The sequence below is a fragment of the Chiroxiphia lanceolata genome, chromosome 16 (assembly GCF_009829145.1).
Source record: "Chiroxiphia lanceolata isolate bChiLan1 chromosome 16, bChiLan1.pri, whole genome shotgun sequence".
In the NCBI taxonomy this organism is placed as follows: Eukaryota; Metazoa; Chordata; class Aves; order Passeriformes; family Pipridae; genus Chiroxiphia; species Chiroxiphia lanceolata.
Window position 1 is genome coordinate 6,795,436 of NC_045652.1, and position 17,281 is coordinate 6,812,716.

The 17,281-nt window shown below is 40.7% G+C and overlaps 1 protein-coding gene and 1 long non-coding RNA gene across 7 annotated transcripts in view; one reads left to right on the forward strand and one right to left on the reverse strand.

The window, feature by feature from the left end:
• LOC116794692 overlaps window positions 1–11,969 on the forward strand; it is a 73,386-nt gene extending 61,417 nt beyond the window's left edge. Inside the window, exons 4-5 of one of the 2 annotated variants that reach the window (XR_004359854.1) lie at window positions 3,901–4,035; window positions 9,869–11,969. This is a non-coding gene — a long non-coding RNA (uncharacterized LOC116794692). The remainder of the gene's footprint in view (window positions 1–3,900; window positions 4,036–9,868) is intronic. The other variant, XR_004359855.1, reaches the window with a different exon arrangement.
• Window positions 1–14,473, reverse strand: part of MRTFB (myocardin related transcription factor B) — a 72,136-nt gene extending 57,663 nt beyond the window's left edge. For 3 of the 5 annotated variants that reach the window (XM_032703575.1, XM_032703571.1, XM_032703576.1), the window contains exons 1-3: window positions 14,396–14,473; window positions 11,403–11,447; window positions 11,025–11,093 (exon numbers count right to left, since the gene is read on the reverse strand). The gene's annotated coding sequence lies outside the window, so the exon portion shown is untranslated. Of the gene's footprint in view, window positions 1–11,024; window positions 11,094–11,402; window positions 11,448–13,694; window positions 13,747–14,395 lie in introns of those variants that run through there. The other 2 variants (XM_032703572.1, XM_032703573.1) reach the window with 2 other exon arrangements.
• Between the last annotated feature and the right edge of the window lie 2,808 nt (window positions 14,474–17,281).

Below are 17,281 nucleotides of genomic sequence, written 5' to 3' on the forward strand. Positions count from 1 at the left end.
ATTTTTGTCATTTATAATTTCACTGATTGGAGAAAATGTCTCAAATTACGTTTGCCTCTGTTGCACAAACAATGTTTATTTTGTTGAGGTTTCTGCTCTAATTTCATGTATTTCACAGTGGATTAAAAGACCAGAAGACAATTTTAATGAAAAAAATCTTGAGAATATTCAACCATTTTAGATTCCCCTTCACACAGTACAAGGCTGTTCCTTTTCCCAGAGTGGAGCCTCTGTAGTGACAGCCTGGTGACACTTCAACTCCTGCACTTGGCTTCTTATCCAGCCTCTCTCATCTGAAGTATTGTGGATACAGTATGGGAACTCTGACACGAAAACTGACATCAAATTATTATATTGAAAGAGAAATTGCAATCCTACAGTTAAAATATAGTGTTGAGATATTAATTAATTAAGTTGATCTCTGTGGTAAAATACAAAGCAACGAGGATTTAAATCATACAGCTATTTTTACTGAGGTAATTATACAAAAGCAGAAGAAGATGAGAAATATCAGTGCTGACTAACCATGAGTAATCATCTTGGATTATTCATTATGCAAAACTCACTGTTACTATTAATTTCTTTAAAAAACAATGTGCAGAAGTATTTGACAGAGCTGAGGTTCTGTCACGCTTCCCATCATAGCAGTGCCTGGAATGCCATCCTCCTTCCAGGAACAAAGAGTTCACACTGGGCTGGTCAGTAGTGCAGAAAAATTTCCCCTTTTACTAAATCACTTATTGATTAAATTTGGTAACTGTGTGCTCTGGTTAAATTAATACCACTGAGCAGACACCAGAAGACCTCCAGAAACTCATTTTAATACTTTTGCACAATGACAGTGCTACACTGAGATTCTCTTTGCTAATTCTTTGAAGGAGATCTTTAAGTCTGACTGAAATCTCAAAAATGAGTAAGCTCCACTTGCAAATGCACATCATAAACTAGGTAATGTATAGAAAATGACTGGTATGTGGACAGGGCAGGGGATGAGTCAGGAGTACCCTCGGTGATCCATTCTCTGCCGTGCTACCTGCAGGCAAAAACACCCACCAAAGGCCCTTGCCGGTGATGAGCCGGGCCCTGCTGAGAGCACATTAATTAATTAGCAGCACAGAGGGGGCTGTGAGGAACAAAGGCAGCCTCCCACAGCTCCCCTGAGCGTGGGCAAACCACAGCCTTCCCTGGGTCTGTAGGGCCAGCCAGATGAGTTCTCTGCCCTTCTCTCACACTGCTGCCTTCTCAAACCAACCCGTGCCAACAGCAGGTGGGCAAATCTGGGCTTCACATAACCCTGCACTGGAAAGGATCAGCCTCTGAGCAATGTTGGGAAACGTACTGTTTAAATACCTTAAGGTCCATGAAAATGTTGTAAGGAGTTGTAAGTATTACAATTATCTTCTGTGCTCACACTTCAAGGGCTTTAAAATGATAATTAATAATAGAATTTATCCAAGATGCTAAACTTCTTACAGATATTTTAAGTAAAGCAAGCCAAGGTTCAATATGCACAATATTCATCACTAAAACAAAATCAATACCTTCAGGTGAAAGAAATGTTTAAATTGTTCACTGATTACATAAAACTTTTCAAACATATCTTCTTTTCAGAAAGTTATGAAACTAACTCTGCAACTCAACAACTTCTTACTTTTAATCACCTTCTGAGCAGGCACAATTTGATTTCATCTCATCTTTTCTGTGGATATTCTTGATCAGCAATGCTCATATTACAGCAGTGTAAATCATTCAGCTGGATTAACTGGATTAAACAAACACAAAGCTGCTATAGCACATACCCTCACCAGTTCTATTAAAATAAACAGCTTCATAGAAAATACTTTAAACTAGAAAGATAAAACAAAGTAGTATCTTGTTTAGATGTTGCACACACAGTGCGTGGAAATACATCATTTGCAAATGGTCAGAAAAATCTAAATGTGACATTCCTATTTTTCAGTCTATGAAGATGATGTTGATTGTCAATATTTTACATTTGCTTTAATATTCTATTTTAAAATGCCTATATTAACACTGGCAGCAAATTAATTTGCAGTCAGCTTAGGAAGCAACACAAGGTCAGTTTTATAATACCTAAATTTAGCAAGACAAAGAAACAAAGAAACCAACCAAACAAAAAAGAAACCATGTGCATTACTGGGGTGCAAAGAAGTGATGCTTCTAGTTTCTCATCCTCATAAGTCTCTGCACATTTAAATTAGAATTTTTTTTACAATAAAACAAATAAAACATAGTGACATAAGATTTCAGAAGTAACTTACTTGAATTCCAATTAACAAAAATTCCGAAGTCCTTAATATCAGCTTTAATGTGGAGCACTCAGCAGCAGTGTTCAAATAATTGCAAGATCAACTCAGATTAACCTGCCAAAAAGCAAGTTCAGTTCTTCTACTCTATGAGAGAACTTTGTGGAAGGAATTAGTAAGATCCCATGTGCTCCATGATTTTCTGTGGCCAGCAAACATAAAGTGTAGCCAGCAGAATCTATTTATGAGATTGAAGTTGACAACATATGAAAAAATCTAAACCCAAGTGTTCATTTTGGTATTATAAAAGCACTTGATAGCTCAAGGCTGGAGTAAGGGTCAAATATTTATGTGAACACATCATAGGATTGCTACACATTTTAGTGTCATGTCCTACAAGTGGGCATTTATTGAAAAAAGGGAAGAGAACCTACACAGAGCTTTTTACAAGTTCAGGCAATAATTAATAAGTTTTATCAATAAACTGGATCATAGCCTTTCACAAATCCTGTATGTGTTCAGAGTCCTTTGATAACCAAAATACTGACCTATTCTAAAACTGAATGCTGGTAAAGCTGCTAAGGCATTTCAGGAAAGGCTGGACGACTCCATGATTTCATTTGTTGGCTACTGCGAGATGTTCCCATTTATGACTAAGCTGCAGGTGCTATTCTGTTTATTTTACTGCCTGCAAACCAAGCCCTTGAACTGAACAAAGCAAGGAAAGCACAAGGATTGAAGTCAAGGAGGAAGGAACTGCAGGACTGCTTCCCGCTGACCGTGCTGCTCTCTGCCTCCTGCCACAAATGGATGGAGCCTTGCACAGTCACATCTATTAACTGGAAGTTCTGCAAAAATATATACTTTGCTTCTTTTTATTTCCTTACACTGTTACAGAGACTAGCAAAGCCTTATTATTATAATATTTGCTGTTCTCTTAAAAAATACAACCAACTTCTATTGGACAGAATTCAACATACTATTCACATTCAGCAATAAACTAAATACTAATTAGACATGAATTCAAAATAATGTAAACATAATTAGAGATTACTAGCAACTTCCACTTAGAGAGTCTTGAAAAGATCAAAATTATTATATCTGACCCGAAATTCAGTGCACTCATGCAGGTGGTTCCCAGTTAAGCAGGCCCTACTCAGAGCCTTAGGACAACTTAGAAAACCTCTCTTTCACAAACCTTTTGCTGCATATTGACTTGCACCAACACATCTACTTTCAGATATTAACAATGCAAACAATAACTTGAATTAGCTCCCATGGAAACCAGTCAACTTGTTGCTCTTAACTTCTCAAAGCAAAACTTTCAAAATTTAACCCACTAATGGACAAAAGAAAAATTTAGAAGGTGACAGATTAATGTTTAATTAAAAAAAAAGATAAAAATCAACTTGCTGTACTTCCTAGAGCAGCAGCTGTTTACCGTGCAGTCTTTACCTGATTTACACTATAAGTGTTTAGGGTTCTACAATATTCTTTTGTTTCCTATATCTCATCATGTACCCACCATGTAAAATTGTGGCTTTACAACACGTATTTGTCCCAAATGACTGGTTTTACTTCAAAGTTATTAGAAGTATTTAATCTTCTCATCCATTCTATTTCCTTTAACTAGAAAGAAAAGAGAGGCCTGGTCCAAAACCAGGAACGTGTCTGGTTTACAAGTCCATGGGACTTCACTTGACACTGGATGATGTGACATTTTGGATAGCAACAAAAGCACAGTTAAGGGCTAATTAAAGGTGGTGGGGTAAGTACTGAGATGATTTTTTATAGTGCTGCTGTCCTGTTTAGACAAAACCACTGTGTGAGCTACAACCCTGGATTCTGAAGGCTCTCCTGGAGTTCCCAAAGGTGCCTCACAGCTCCACCCCTGAAACAGTGTTCTCCTCACATGTGCTGTGGTACAACTGCTCATCTCCCTTAACTACACACGGGCAGTGACAGCACGTTTTGGCAATCCCATCATACCACTCTGGGCTCCTGCCAGCTCTTGTAATACACATTAAATATTCTCCACTGATGTGTCATTATTTTATGGTCAGTGAGGTCCATCCTTCCAGCAAAAGCTGCCTCTGCAACTGGGCAAAGATGTGTAATTGCTTGGCTTAAAAACATTCCTTTCTATTACAAACTCTAAAAAACACAGTTGTTTCATCACTTCTGTATCAGCTGTTACTCAGACTCATGGCTCCAGGAGGGTGAGCCCCTTCCTCCAAGTTACACCTCCTGGTAAAGCAGGGAGAAAGAAAAGTTTTCCCACTTTCCCGGAGGGAGAACAGTGTCACACTGCACTGCTCACCTGCTTACAGTCCACTTTGCATTGTGACCTGATTTTTGATACAACAGTGACAAAAGATCCCAATGTGAATGCAATTACATCAGTTGTAATAGATTTACATCTTGCAGGATCTTCCCCAGAATTAAAGTGGTTTGGGTTTTTTTTTTTTAATAGAAACACCAAAGCTGCATACTGAAAGAATGCTGAATTCCATGCATTTAAGCACAGACTTTCAGGAAGAAAAATTCCCCAGCAAACCACAAAATATCAACCCCAAGATTCCTAAACATTAGAAATTAAGCATGAAGATACACCACATACATGGTATTATGGCTGTAACACAAAAATAAATAAATTGGTTAAAGATGAAATTACTCTTTACTAAACCAAAGCCAAACTTTAACTTCTCAAATCAAGCACATTTCTTCTAACAAGGACATTAATACTCCCTGTGAACAGGGTAAAAGCACAGGAAGGAATATCACTTATTATTTTTTTATAAATACAGATCCAAGATTATAAGTTATGTAGTTTAATCTCCAGATCAACACCCATATTCTAAAATAACCAGAAAAATGATGTTATTAGTATGTTGCCTGAAAACTCTGATGTTCTAAACAGTTTAATGCTATAATCCCCAGTCTATGCCCTTGGTGCTTTAAGAACCAATTTCTCACGATCCCCAAAGCTAAAATGAACTGGAATTCCATTTTCCATACTGAAATTAGCTAAAGACTAACAGGGCAGAAACTCTGGGTCAGGAGAGTTTATGTTGCCTAAGGCCACTTTCAAAGAAGTCTTATCTGTTAAACTATTGTGTTCCAATATTTCATTCCTTACAAAGCTGTTTGTTTAAAAATAAATAAATAAGAAATAGAACATTGTTTACAGTAGATTTCGGCACAAATTGCTACACTTAGCAGCTGTAACACATCTAATTTCTGTATTTCTTGGGATCTTTCTTGTAATACAAATTGAAGTAAAAAAAAGCCAGTAAACCTTCCCCTTGAAAAACAATCATCATTCTCATTTTCCTCAGTTATAAAGGAGAGGGAAAAGTCCTCTGTTTATGCAGAAATGGCAGCAACCAAGAATAAGCTGATCAGGGAAGAAACATAATGGCCTTTAGAAATACTTAAAATCTCAAGAACCACTTAACAGAAATTTATTAAACAGAGAAAAAGGCTTCATGTATTAAAAGATATAAATGTCATAAGTGTAGACTTAAAAATGAGAAAACCTGACTGCAACACCTTCATTCATTCTACCAATTATTTCCAAATATCATAGTAATTTAGGAAAATAATGTTCATAAATGCATGATTAAAATAATAACACAACACCAACAGGGCATCTACTTCAAGGGTTTACCAAAACTAAACCAGTTACTGGCAAATTAGGTCCAGTGGCACAGTGATTAAATACAGGGTTCTGTCAGAACAACCAAGTGGCTGAATTAATTCTCTGCCCTCAGCTGAAAATGTTCTTCAGTCACAGAGTAAACTTCATGAGCTTCAGAATGCAAAAAAAAATCCTTAAAACATAGGCTGAAATACTTTCAATATATTCTCTTCTATCCCTCTGCAGTACTCTAATGAAAAAGCTCTTACTGAACATTTCTTCTCCTGAACACATCACAACTAGAGTAGCAGTCAATTTATGAACTCATTAGCCTAAAAACACTTGGAGCCATAATTTCTCTCCTACATAATACTTTTATCTGTATAGTAGATATTTCTGGTCTTCAGCAGCACAACAGAAAATATCTTGCTTTAGTATGTCTTCTGATCTGTAACATTTCCATCATTTAACAGTTATCCAATGTCATTTATTAGGGTATGTTTCAACTTTGGTTTGATCTATTTACTAACACTAAAACACACAGTGTTTTTAATCATGAATAAATCAGTAAAAACAGGCTGGAAAACCTAAGCAATCCCACTCTTTCCTGAAAGATACATTTTTGAGCAGCACTCAAAATATTAAAAAAAAAATACCACAAAGCTTGATTAGAAACTCTGTTGGAAAATCACGAAAACAAGATATTCCTTAAATATAATCTGGTCAGATATAAATACTACAGCCCAGCTTTCTTTTGCTCTTGCCTTTTTTTCATAATTCCTTTTCTAGATCAGATCATAGTTCCTTTCTTCCCCAGACCACTTTAGTACCATTCCTGATTCCTCTCCCTGAACTCTCAATTTGTTTCTATCCTCCATGTATCACTAAATCACCTCTCAACTCAGCTTCCACTTTACCCATCAAAAATGCTCTGTATACCATCCTTCCCTGATAACCTTTTCCTCTCTTGACCATGTTCCTCAGCCAGCCAGGATAAGGCTTGGATCAGGCTTTCAAAAGTCTACTACAGATGCCAAGAACCCCCAGGCAGATGAGAGATGCTTATGGAACTGTATCTTTTGAAATACCTTCTGGCTCCACCTGCCCCAGATATTTGAGAAACAGCAGAATTTCGAGCCGTGTCTGTGTCCAGGAGTCTCACTGTGGTCAGTCTGCATTAAAGGGCAGCACCTTCCCGTGTTCGATCCACGCTCCGTGTCCGAGGGCTGGCTGGGCTCCACATTCCCCCCCTGCTCCTGCTCAGAGCATTCTCAAAGCAGAGAAAGATGAACTGTGGGTTGGAATAGGCTGAAACCATCTGCATTTCACCCTTTCCCAGAGATTCCACCTTTCTGTTTTCCTAACTCTGCGTGCCCAGCTTTTAAAATCAGGCACATTCTACAGGACCTGGTGAAAGAGCCATCAAATGGTTCAACTGGCAGAACAGAGGAAGGGTGGAACATCTGGCAGAGGAGGGAGGATCTCATTCCAAAAATCACAAATTACACTGTTATTCACAGAAGCAAAGAAAGTTGGTTGAAACCATCTACAGCTGTAGAGTGAATTATTTAAGGCTTGATTCACACTGGAAGATTTATAATCCCCATAAAGATGGTTTATATTTTGCAAACACTGACAGCGTTTGCTCAGTACTTCCTATGCAAGTGCTGCTGTATTATTTGACATTAAAATAAACAAACATTACTGTAAATAACCCACACAAATTCAGAAATAATAAAGACTGCAACATAAAGCAGTAACTTCTCTTGAATTAAGTATTTACTAGAAACACAGTCAGTGAGCTCTGCCCTCATAAACTGTGAACTGAAATCCTCCTGCTCAACAGACACTGCAAATGAAATTAGTGTTGAACACATTAAGGAGAAATGGTGAGGTTTTGTCTTTTCTAGAGCGTCACACACGGTTGTGAAGTTGTGTGTTGTAACAGCTCTCAGTACTTACCTAAAACACACGAGCCAAACTACAGAAACATTGGAAATTTGTAAAGAAATAACAGCAAATCCCAAAGGAATGACCTGTTAACTGATCACCTTTGCCTTTGGAGCAAATCCTTGCTATTAGTGAGATAAAGTATTATCAGCACTTTCACTACTTGCAAATTGTATCTAAGATTTGGATTTCTTACCTGAAACTAGGTTTGCAAAAATACCTACATCAGAGCTCCTACGTGTGCTCCTCTGGAGGACAAGCATTAAATTCTTTTTTTCTCAAAACACCCCACTTTGTAAAAGTGAATAACTTAAAAAGCAGAGCTGACCTGCAAACACACAGCTTCACTGTCCATTTGGCCTCCAGCTGCACAGCAAAGGCTGCTGCACAGTGATACTAAATCAAAGACAATCTGAATTTATCTATTTTCAGAATTTTCTTACTAGGAGTGTGCAAAAATGTATTGCTCTCTGTTGGATGTGAAGTGAGCACAGGTAGAACTATGAGAGGAAAACGTGTGAACAAGCATACAGCCACCCAAAAATATTACTGATCTGAATAAGAGCAAATCTGACACATCAGTACTAAATGGCGTCAAGAGCTGATTAAAAAAAAGGATTTTTTAAACTATTTCCTAATTCACACAGGTTACAAGGCTTTAACAAAAACCTTATAAACACACTAAGGATATTTATACAGAGTATGGCTGTACAAAGAGTACAAGTTACATACTGGAAATCATCAGCAAAACACTGAGGCATTTCTTCGTGGGTACCTGTCTTGAGCTGTACTTTCCATAGAAAAATACGTTTAAAATGATATTTTTTAAAGAGAATATCCTAAAAAATAACATCCCAAGTGACATATCATAATGAAAAACCACACTCAAAAGTAGTTCAGGGAGATTTATTACTCCACTGAAAAACTCCTAAAATAATGCAGAAATGGTGCAATTCAGACCAACCATAATGAACATAAAGACAGTGACACCATAATTCACTCTGAGCACCTCTGTGTAAGGGATTACTCACACACAGAGCTGCATCTGTAGCACTGTGGTGTGAGGAGACCCCCCCACAGACACAGTTACACACCCACTTCCCTGCTTATGTTACATCACAACTATTCCTTTCCTAAAGCTTTGCTGACATGTGGCTCTAAATCCTGACGAGCTTTAAGCACGTGTTCAACTTTGTGCACCCCATTTAGTCTCAGAAACACATGCTTAAAGCTTTGCTGGATTGCAACTTTACCAAGCAATACATCTTCATTTTTAAAGTTAGTCAGAATGCCAGTAGCTGGAATTCTACGTCTCTTCTATTTATTTTTTTCTATAGGAAATACTGAAAAAGTTGCCACTCATGAAATATAAGAACCATTTATGGGTATTAACTGGACTTTACTGGAATACACTAACAACTTGAACTCATTTTAATGAGTTTCTCTGCTGAATTTTTATGAGCTACCTCTTTTACATTTAGAGTAAAGAATGACTGGCACACTAATTTTAATGTCTGTAGAATTTTTATTCACGTTTTTAGCAACTGTTCCCCAGCCTTCCAGCAGGCTTCTAGTATTAGAAACAAAATGTGGGAATAAAAACATGTGTGTGTGTATATATATATAGGTATATAAACTAGGGCTAATCATCTCACAAATTCAGTCTTAGAAGGGTAGAAAAGCAGCACGTTTTCTTTTTGTCTTTATTTTTAGTGTTTTGTTCATTGGTGTTTCACTAGTTGGTGTGAAGATCAAAAATCAGTTTAACTGTGACTTCTCTCTCACTTTGTTGCTCTTGGCATTCTGCCCAGCTTGAAGCCCGTCTTCAAACATTTAATTAATGGCTTTAGCCAAGTACCCAAATATGAAATCTTAAAATACTGTCTACTGAGTCAACAATCACAGAGACCCAGTTTACTGCACAAGTGCAAAACTGTTACATTAACATCTGGATTTAATAACAGGAATGTGAATGCTTTAATAAATTCTGTAACGTGCATTTGCTTTGGAGTTTCAGGATATGGAAGATTTTTGTGGCTGTGGCTTCGACAGAGCCTCAACAACCACAAGGAGCAGTTCTACAGAAGCCATCAATCTTCACCACAGAAGGAAAGTTTGGAAATGTTGTATGCCATAACTAATACAATGCAATTTTGGCTCTTGAACTTCAGGTGCTAAAAAGGCTTAAAAAAGGCCAGGAATACCAGTTCCCTGTCTGCAGTGCAGCATGGAATAATTTCATTCCAAGAAGCAAACATGAAACATTCATGGCTGTCAAGTGCAAATAGGCCTAATTTCAGTTGTTGATCTCTTTTTTTGGGCACTCTGCTAGGAGAGCAGCAGATACACTCCCAGTCAGAAACAAGGTTGTAGATTTACTAACCCAGCACACCAAGGGAACTGGTTTGCCAAGTCTAACCAACTGCTCTGCTCTTCGTGCAGCCCGAACACAACCCTCCACACACCTTGCCTTCAGGTTAAAGGAAGCTCCCCTCTCTGCAAGTGTATCCAGTTGCTCTTTTTATGCCTAACACCACAGTTCTGGGGTTTGTTGGAATACATCAATGCTCCAGATACAAAACTGGGTATACACAGAAGGTGGTTTGTGTGTCTTGCTGTCTTTCCAGTCTCTGGAGCAGTTCTTAGCCATGAAAGTCATGTGCAGTGTCTGGCTTTTTCTGTAGAGGTGGAACCAATGCTCTGAACCATCTAAAGGGGCCTCAGTAGAAATTATCAAGGAGACTTTGAGCCTGGTGCTCTGTCTCAGTTACTCTGAAAATCAGGCAACCTCTCTCACCCCCCCAGTAAAGCCCTTTTTCCCCACACAAGAGATGGGGAGGGAGGAGCAGGATCAGAATTGTCACCGTTTGGGGACCAGCAGAACAACACAGGCACACAGTTCCAAAACTGAGAATGTTTTAGTTGAAATAATCTAAATTCCTTGTTTTACTGAGCTGCTTGATCTCCCTCCCTAACACCTCCTGAGACAGCAGCCATTAAACTCCTTGGTTACTCCCTCTGAAACAAAAGTTTCCTCATCTCTACCAGGACTGATTTAACCAAACCACACTGGGTCTGGTGGCCCTTTGCAAGTGCTGGGCTGGGATGAGCCTGAGAAAAACTGTTAAAAACAAACAAAATGCTCCATAGGCCAAAGTTTTACCTACCAATAGCAAAACTATTCACATTTGGAAAAAGTCTAATATAACCTCTGAAGGTTTGCAAGCATTACAGTCCTTTAAAAGGAGAAAATAGTTTAATCAGCATACAAATATTTAATTCAAAATTCTAAGAGGTAATTAAAAATTACTTGTATCAAATGCCAAAGCATATAATCACAGAAACTTGCTCTTAGTTCATGTAACACAGGCACTACATATCCCCAAATTTCTGTCTGTATAGGAACATATCTCTTGGAAAACCTGCCATTTTAACAGGATTATAAAACCAGGAAAATTTAAAGGGATACACTTCTCACTAAAAAAATAGCTTTATTTACAAAATGGATTTAGAAAGTTTTAATTATTTTAAGATGCAGCACTTACCTTGTATCTCTTGCCCCCCTCTAAAGTGTCCGTCTCAGCACATTTCTGGTCAGTTGGAAAGTAAAGAAGAAAAACAGAAGTCACAAAAATGTCACAAGGATTCATTATTTTCAAAGGTACATATTCTAGCCCATTTAAGAAATTAAAGCCCTAAGAATATTAATTCACTTTTCTCAGTTTTTGCAGGTTTGTGATGTTAAAGTATGTTACTAGGTTAAAATCCTGAGAGTAAACTGATTCTAATATGCTCTAAAAAAATATTTTAGCACCTTTCATGTTACTACTCAAATTCTAAGACCTTATTTGTCCTTCCAGTTACCTCTGGCAAGAATAACAGTGGTAAAACCCTCTTCTTTTAACTCAACTACAATATACAAGACCACTTCCAGCTCCTTTAAGTCCATCTTGCATAATTTCTTAGAGCTGGAATGTCTTCACACTTGGAAGTTTAAGTGCCAATTATATCTAAGCACTATAACTTCATTTAATAACAGAAATATATTCTAGTTTTCTACGGATTCCAATGCAATGGACCCTTTATAAAGAAAAAGAAACTGCTCACATGACATTTTGTCTTTTTGCTGTGACAACTCAAAGATATTTGTTCCTTCATCTACATTTAATTTATTAGTACATTTTAGAGTATGTGTGTACAAATATACATATACAGACAGGTATGATGATGTCAATAGAAACCTAATGCATATTAAATTTAGAAAAGTTCAAGAAACCAGTTATTTTTAAGGCTGGAATTTATCACATGCTGTTTCATATAACATTAATGAGGTTTTCCTGGTTTGGGTTTGAAGCCAAAGGTATCAGCCTTAAAACATCCCATGCATTGCCCAGCCACACAACGTTCCTTTTGTTCCCAGGGATGAATCCTACAGACTGGGTTTTTCTTCTTTTAATGGATTCCATGCCCAAAGGCTGAAGCTGATGTTGTGGTTTCCTTACCTATCAGTGACAGAGGTTAAAAACCAAACCAAACCACTCACAAGGAAGAGGTTATAAGAGGAAAATGGCAAAAAGGCCTAAAAAAAAAAAGACATGGCCAATGATAAAATATATTCCCTTTTCCTTCCAATATTTATTTCATCAGTAATCCTAACGTTGTTTCAATAACCGTAAACCACAACCAAGCATATTCCCTACCCGATATCATATTAATCCATCATTTCACCAATTATCTAATTTGATTGCTTGACTAACAAGCCAAGGCTCCAATTTACTAAGCATTTTATGCATATAAATACTAAATTTGTCTGAATATCCATGTACTAACCTCCACTTTTGAAGCTTTTTTATACTAACTCATTCAACAGAATCCCACAAATAAAAAAGGTAAATATTAAGGTGGTTTTCGTGTTGTTGGATGACTGCATCAAGTTGTTTTCTACACTCCTCTAAATACTGCCAAATCCTCAAAGCTGTTCTGCACTTCCAGTAACATACCAGGGATCTTCAGCTTCCAGATGTGTTTATTTGCTCAGTAACCGGTGTCATTACCAGACAGCACTCTGTCAAGTTTTAAATTCAACTTATACCACAAAAATCACAATTTGCCCTAACTAATTGCACAGGAAAGAAAACTTCAGAAAGGAACAAGATAAAATGTCAAACATTAAGAGAGTAATTTTATAAAATGCCAGCTGTGCCTTTGTTGAGAGCTTTAAAACCTCAATTAATTGAAAATCTGTGCATTTTTCCATCATAAAGGAAAAGAGGGAGTGTCAGGAAGAAATGTGATCACCTACCATAAACAAGAACTTTGGAACATGCCATACTCACAGGACAGTGCAAGCCTGTTTTTTTTCTTAAGAGGTGAGTGATGTTTAAGTCTTAAGTATTTTAGACATATTGACACATGAGATTTCATGGTGCTCTGTGCTGAACACGCATGAAAAGATAATTTTCTAATATTTACTTTGTGACTAAATAAATTATTCCCTTTAAATCTTGGAAGTTTTATTTCAGGTAATTGCCTGCTGCAGCCAGGAAATCATGGTTTTCCTCTCAACTGCACTAAGATAGACCAACGGCAGTTTTCTGCACTGCACACTTGGACACCAATGCAAAACCCACATAAATGGAATAAAGGCAAAGGCAGAAAGGACGGCACTGCAGCACAGCTCTGCACCTTGTTCCCCGCATCCCGAAGAATGCCAGTGCCGCGAGTGCCACCCGAGTGCTGTGGCCCTGGGGATGCAGATCTGTGCCAACAGGGGCTGTGGATACACGTGTGAACAGAGCTGATGATATAATCACAGAATCGTCAAGGCTGGAAGAGACCTTTAAAATCATCCAGTCCAACCACCAACGCAGCGCTGCCACTGTAACCCCTAAACCACTGAACACCTCCAGGGATGGTGACTCCACCGCCTCCCGGGCAACTTGTTCCCGTGCCTGACCACTTTAAAACGGATTAACCAAGTGCCACCTAAACCCCGTGTGTCACAAACAACAAACCGAGCTCGTTAACAGCCGCTGCTCTTCCCACAGCTCGGTGACCCCGCGCTGGGTCACGGCGGGCAGAGGTTTCCCCTCGCGGCTCCCGCTGCCGGGCTCGGGCCGTGCCCGCACTGCCGCCCTGCTGCCCAGGGCCCCGCGCGAACCCCGGGAGCGTGTGCTCCTCTCCAACAAATAACCATAAAACAACGGGGCACATCCACCCGCGGCCGGGCCGCGGCAGCCGCGTCCCAGGGCGCGGTGCGGGCTCTGCGGGCACCGGCAGCTCCACCTGCGCGGGGCCCGGAGCAGCCGGCGGAGCTGCGGGGCCGCCCCCCCACCACCCCCGCACCCCTCCGGGGCCCCTGCCCGCCCCCGGCGCTCCCTAAGAGGCGCAGCCCACCCTGGGGCCGGGCGGCGGGGCAGCTCCCGCCCAGTGGCCACGCCAGCCTGGCCCAGTCCTGCCCGCGGCCCCGCTGCCGCCCGTGAGGCGCGGTCCCCGCGCGGTGCCGCCCCGGCGGTGCCCCCCGCCCGCCCCGGCTCACCCCGGCCCGGCGCGGCCGCGGCCATGTCCGTGTCCATGTTCCTCTCGCGAGCGCTGCGCCGGCACCGCCCCTCCCGCGGGGGCCGCGCGCGGGGGCGCGAGCGTGTGGGAGGCGGGCGAGGGGGCGGGGCCGCACATCCGGGCACTCGCGCCCCTCAGAGCGCGGCTGAGGGCACCGCGTGTGCTGCCCCCGGAGGGAACGGCAGAGGCAGAACTGGGTTGGAAAAGTCCAACGTGTGACCCAACACCGCCTTGTCAACGAGGCCAGGGCACTGAGTGCCACGGCCAGTCGTCCCTGGGGACGGTGACTCCCCTCCAGGGACGGTGACTTCACCACCACCTCGGGCAGCCCATTCCAATGTCTGATCACCCCTTCTGTGAAGAAATTCTTCCTAATGTCCAGGCGCAGCTTGAGCCTGTGTCCTCTCATGCTATCACGAGTTCCCTGAGAGCGGAGCCCGACCTCCACCTGGCTACAGTCTCCTTTCAGGTAATTGTAGAGAGCGATGAGGGCCCCCCCTGAGCCCCCTCCAGGGCAAACAGCCCCAGCTCCCTCAGCCGCCCCTCATCACACCTGTGCTCCACACCCCGCCCCACATCCATTGCACTTCTCTGGATCCTCTCCAGCCCCTCAATGTCCTTCCTGAGCTGAGGGGCCCAGAACTGGACACAGCACTCGAGGTGCGGCCTCACGAGTGTGTTCCCCTCACAGGGGTACAACCCCTGCGCTGGTCCTGCTGCCACACTGTTCCTCATACAGGTATTTCTGAACACTGGGGGTCCCTCCCCTGCCCCGGGCAAACCGGCCCGTCCCTCACAGCCTCTCCCTGGCCGAGTGGCCCCTCAGGGCTGTGGCCGCCCCTGCCCGGGTGGCCCCGGGTGCTCTGGCCGTGCCCGGGGATGGGCCCGAGGCGGGCGGAGGCTGAGGGGAGCTGGGGTAAATATCCTCAGGCCCTCAGCGCACCACTCCAGGTGCTGCAGCAGCACGAATTTGAAATTCGAAGCAAAACTCAGGGCATGCCTTCAAATGTCGGCTGTGCAAACACTCACAAACAAGATGGGACTCATACCTCGTGCGTTTTACCTTCAGGCTTAGCTGTCAGTGTCTGAGGTGGCTGAACTTGATTCAACATCAAACCAATCACGAGGAAAAAAAAAAAATCCCTCCAAGAGGTTTTGGAAACCTGATGATTTATGCTTGAGAAGGTGCAATAGAGAACACTGGCGCTCATTCTGCAAGCAGAATATGACCATGCACGCACACAATAATTTATTGCACATGTTGAGCAACACTGTGCTTACAGCAGTGAATATCTAACAAATTGACTTTTACTAATACCGAGCCAGTCCTGTTCTGTCTGTACACTACATCAGGCCCGTTATTATGCAACCCTGATGCTTTTGGTTGGTTTTGGTTTTTTTTTGCTCACAGCTTAAGGACCGAGCTGCCACTTGGTCTAATACAGCTTTTTTATTATTTGCCATTTCCTAGTGTCTAGGAGCTTGCTGGGAGACTGTGTCGTGCTGACCAAAGCAAAACAAGGTTCCCTGCTCCAAAGAGTTTTTTGATGCATCTGTTAAGCAGTGACACCATAGGCACAAAAAAAAGGTCATGTTTTAATTTCTTATAGTTTTAAGGCAACATTGCAATATGCTTCACCATAAACAATTGCTTTGACATTTAAAGAATTACTTGTTCAAATTGTTTTAGATGGATTGGAAGGGTTATTATTTGTTTGGCTTTTTAAAACAGGGTACATATCTCCTTTCTCTAGATTACAGTCAGCTAATCAGATTTTATCCAATTTCAGAACAAACTAAAAACAGTGACCTGGAAACTTAGCAATGAACTATGTAAAGATCTCATTAAAACCAGTAATTTGCTCCAGATTTACTTCTGTCCCTCTTCAAATGAAATAGTTCAAATGTGAGTCTGCTTTTAAAACCAGAACGCGAACAACCACCGATAAGTGCTCAGTTTACTGTGTAGCATCTAATCAATCAAATTAGGGTTACAAAGCAGTTAAGGTGTCCTGCTGTGCTATTACCTTACCTGGAGACAGTCCTAAAACGTTGGAAATTAAGGCAGAGAAATGGATACAAATTCAGTGGATGTCTGTCGTGTCCAAACATCGTTTTCTCAAACTGGCAGAAACAATACTCTAAATTCAGGACAGATTATTCCATAACACAAGCAGCTATTGCTGCTAACAAAAACAGCAGGAAAAGGTAACAGAGATGTATGTAAGTGGGTGAGACTGATACAGTTAAACAGAGCTGTGCAGTGGAACAACTATTGGAATGCCTTTAGTTCCATGCATTTGGCAGGAACAAGTGCATTTAACATGGTCAGAATTTGTAGAGAGTAAAGACATTTATAAATAAATTCTTATTCAGCAATACTATTCTGTTTTTCACGTTTAGTCTCAATGGACATTTAGTCTCAAAGAGATTTCATCAGGTCATCCCAATGGAGATGCCTGGAACATATATGTTATCCTTTAAAGCTACTCAATATTTGCTGTTGCCCTTTTCTATGAAATCTTCTAGTTTTTTAATATTTTGGGAGTGAAACTTTGGTCTAGATAGTTCTAGAAAAACTATTAAGTAACCAACAACAACAACATCCTTACCTAAAAGTTCAGTAGTGCACAGAAACCCAAAAGGAATTAGGGAAAAAAAGATTTATAATGTAAATATTAGCAAAAAATTTCAGGTGTGAATGATACTGAGGATGGGATGTCAGATAATTATGCCAAAGAAATTATGTTAGAGTTTTCCCTTTTTTTTTTTTTTCAAATGCACTGAATAACAGGAATATTTGCTGTATTAATCTCTGTGGAATGGTTTCTATTCACAAAGAATTCTTTATTTTGTCTTTTCCTAA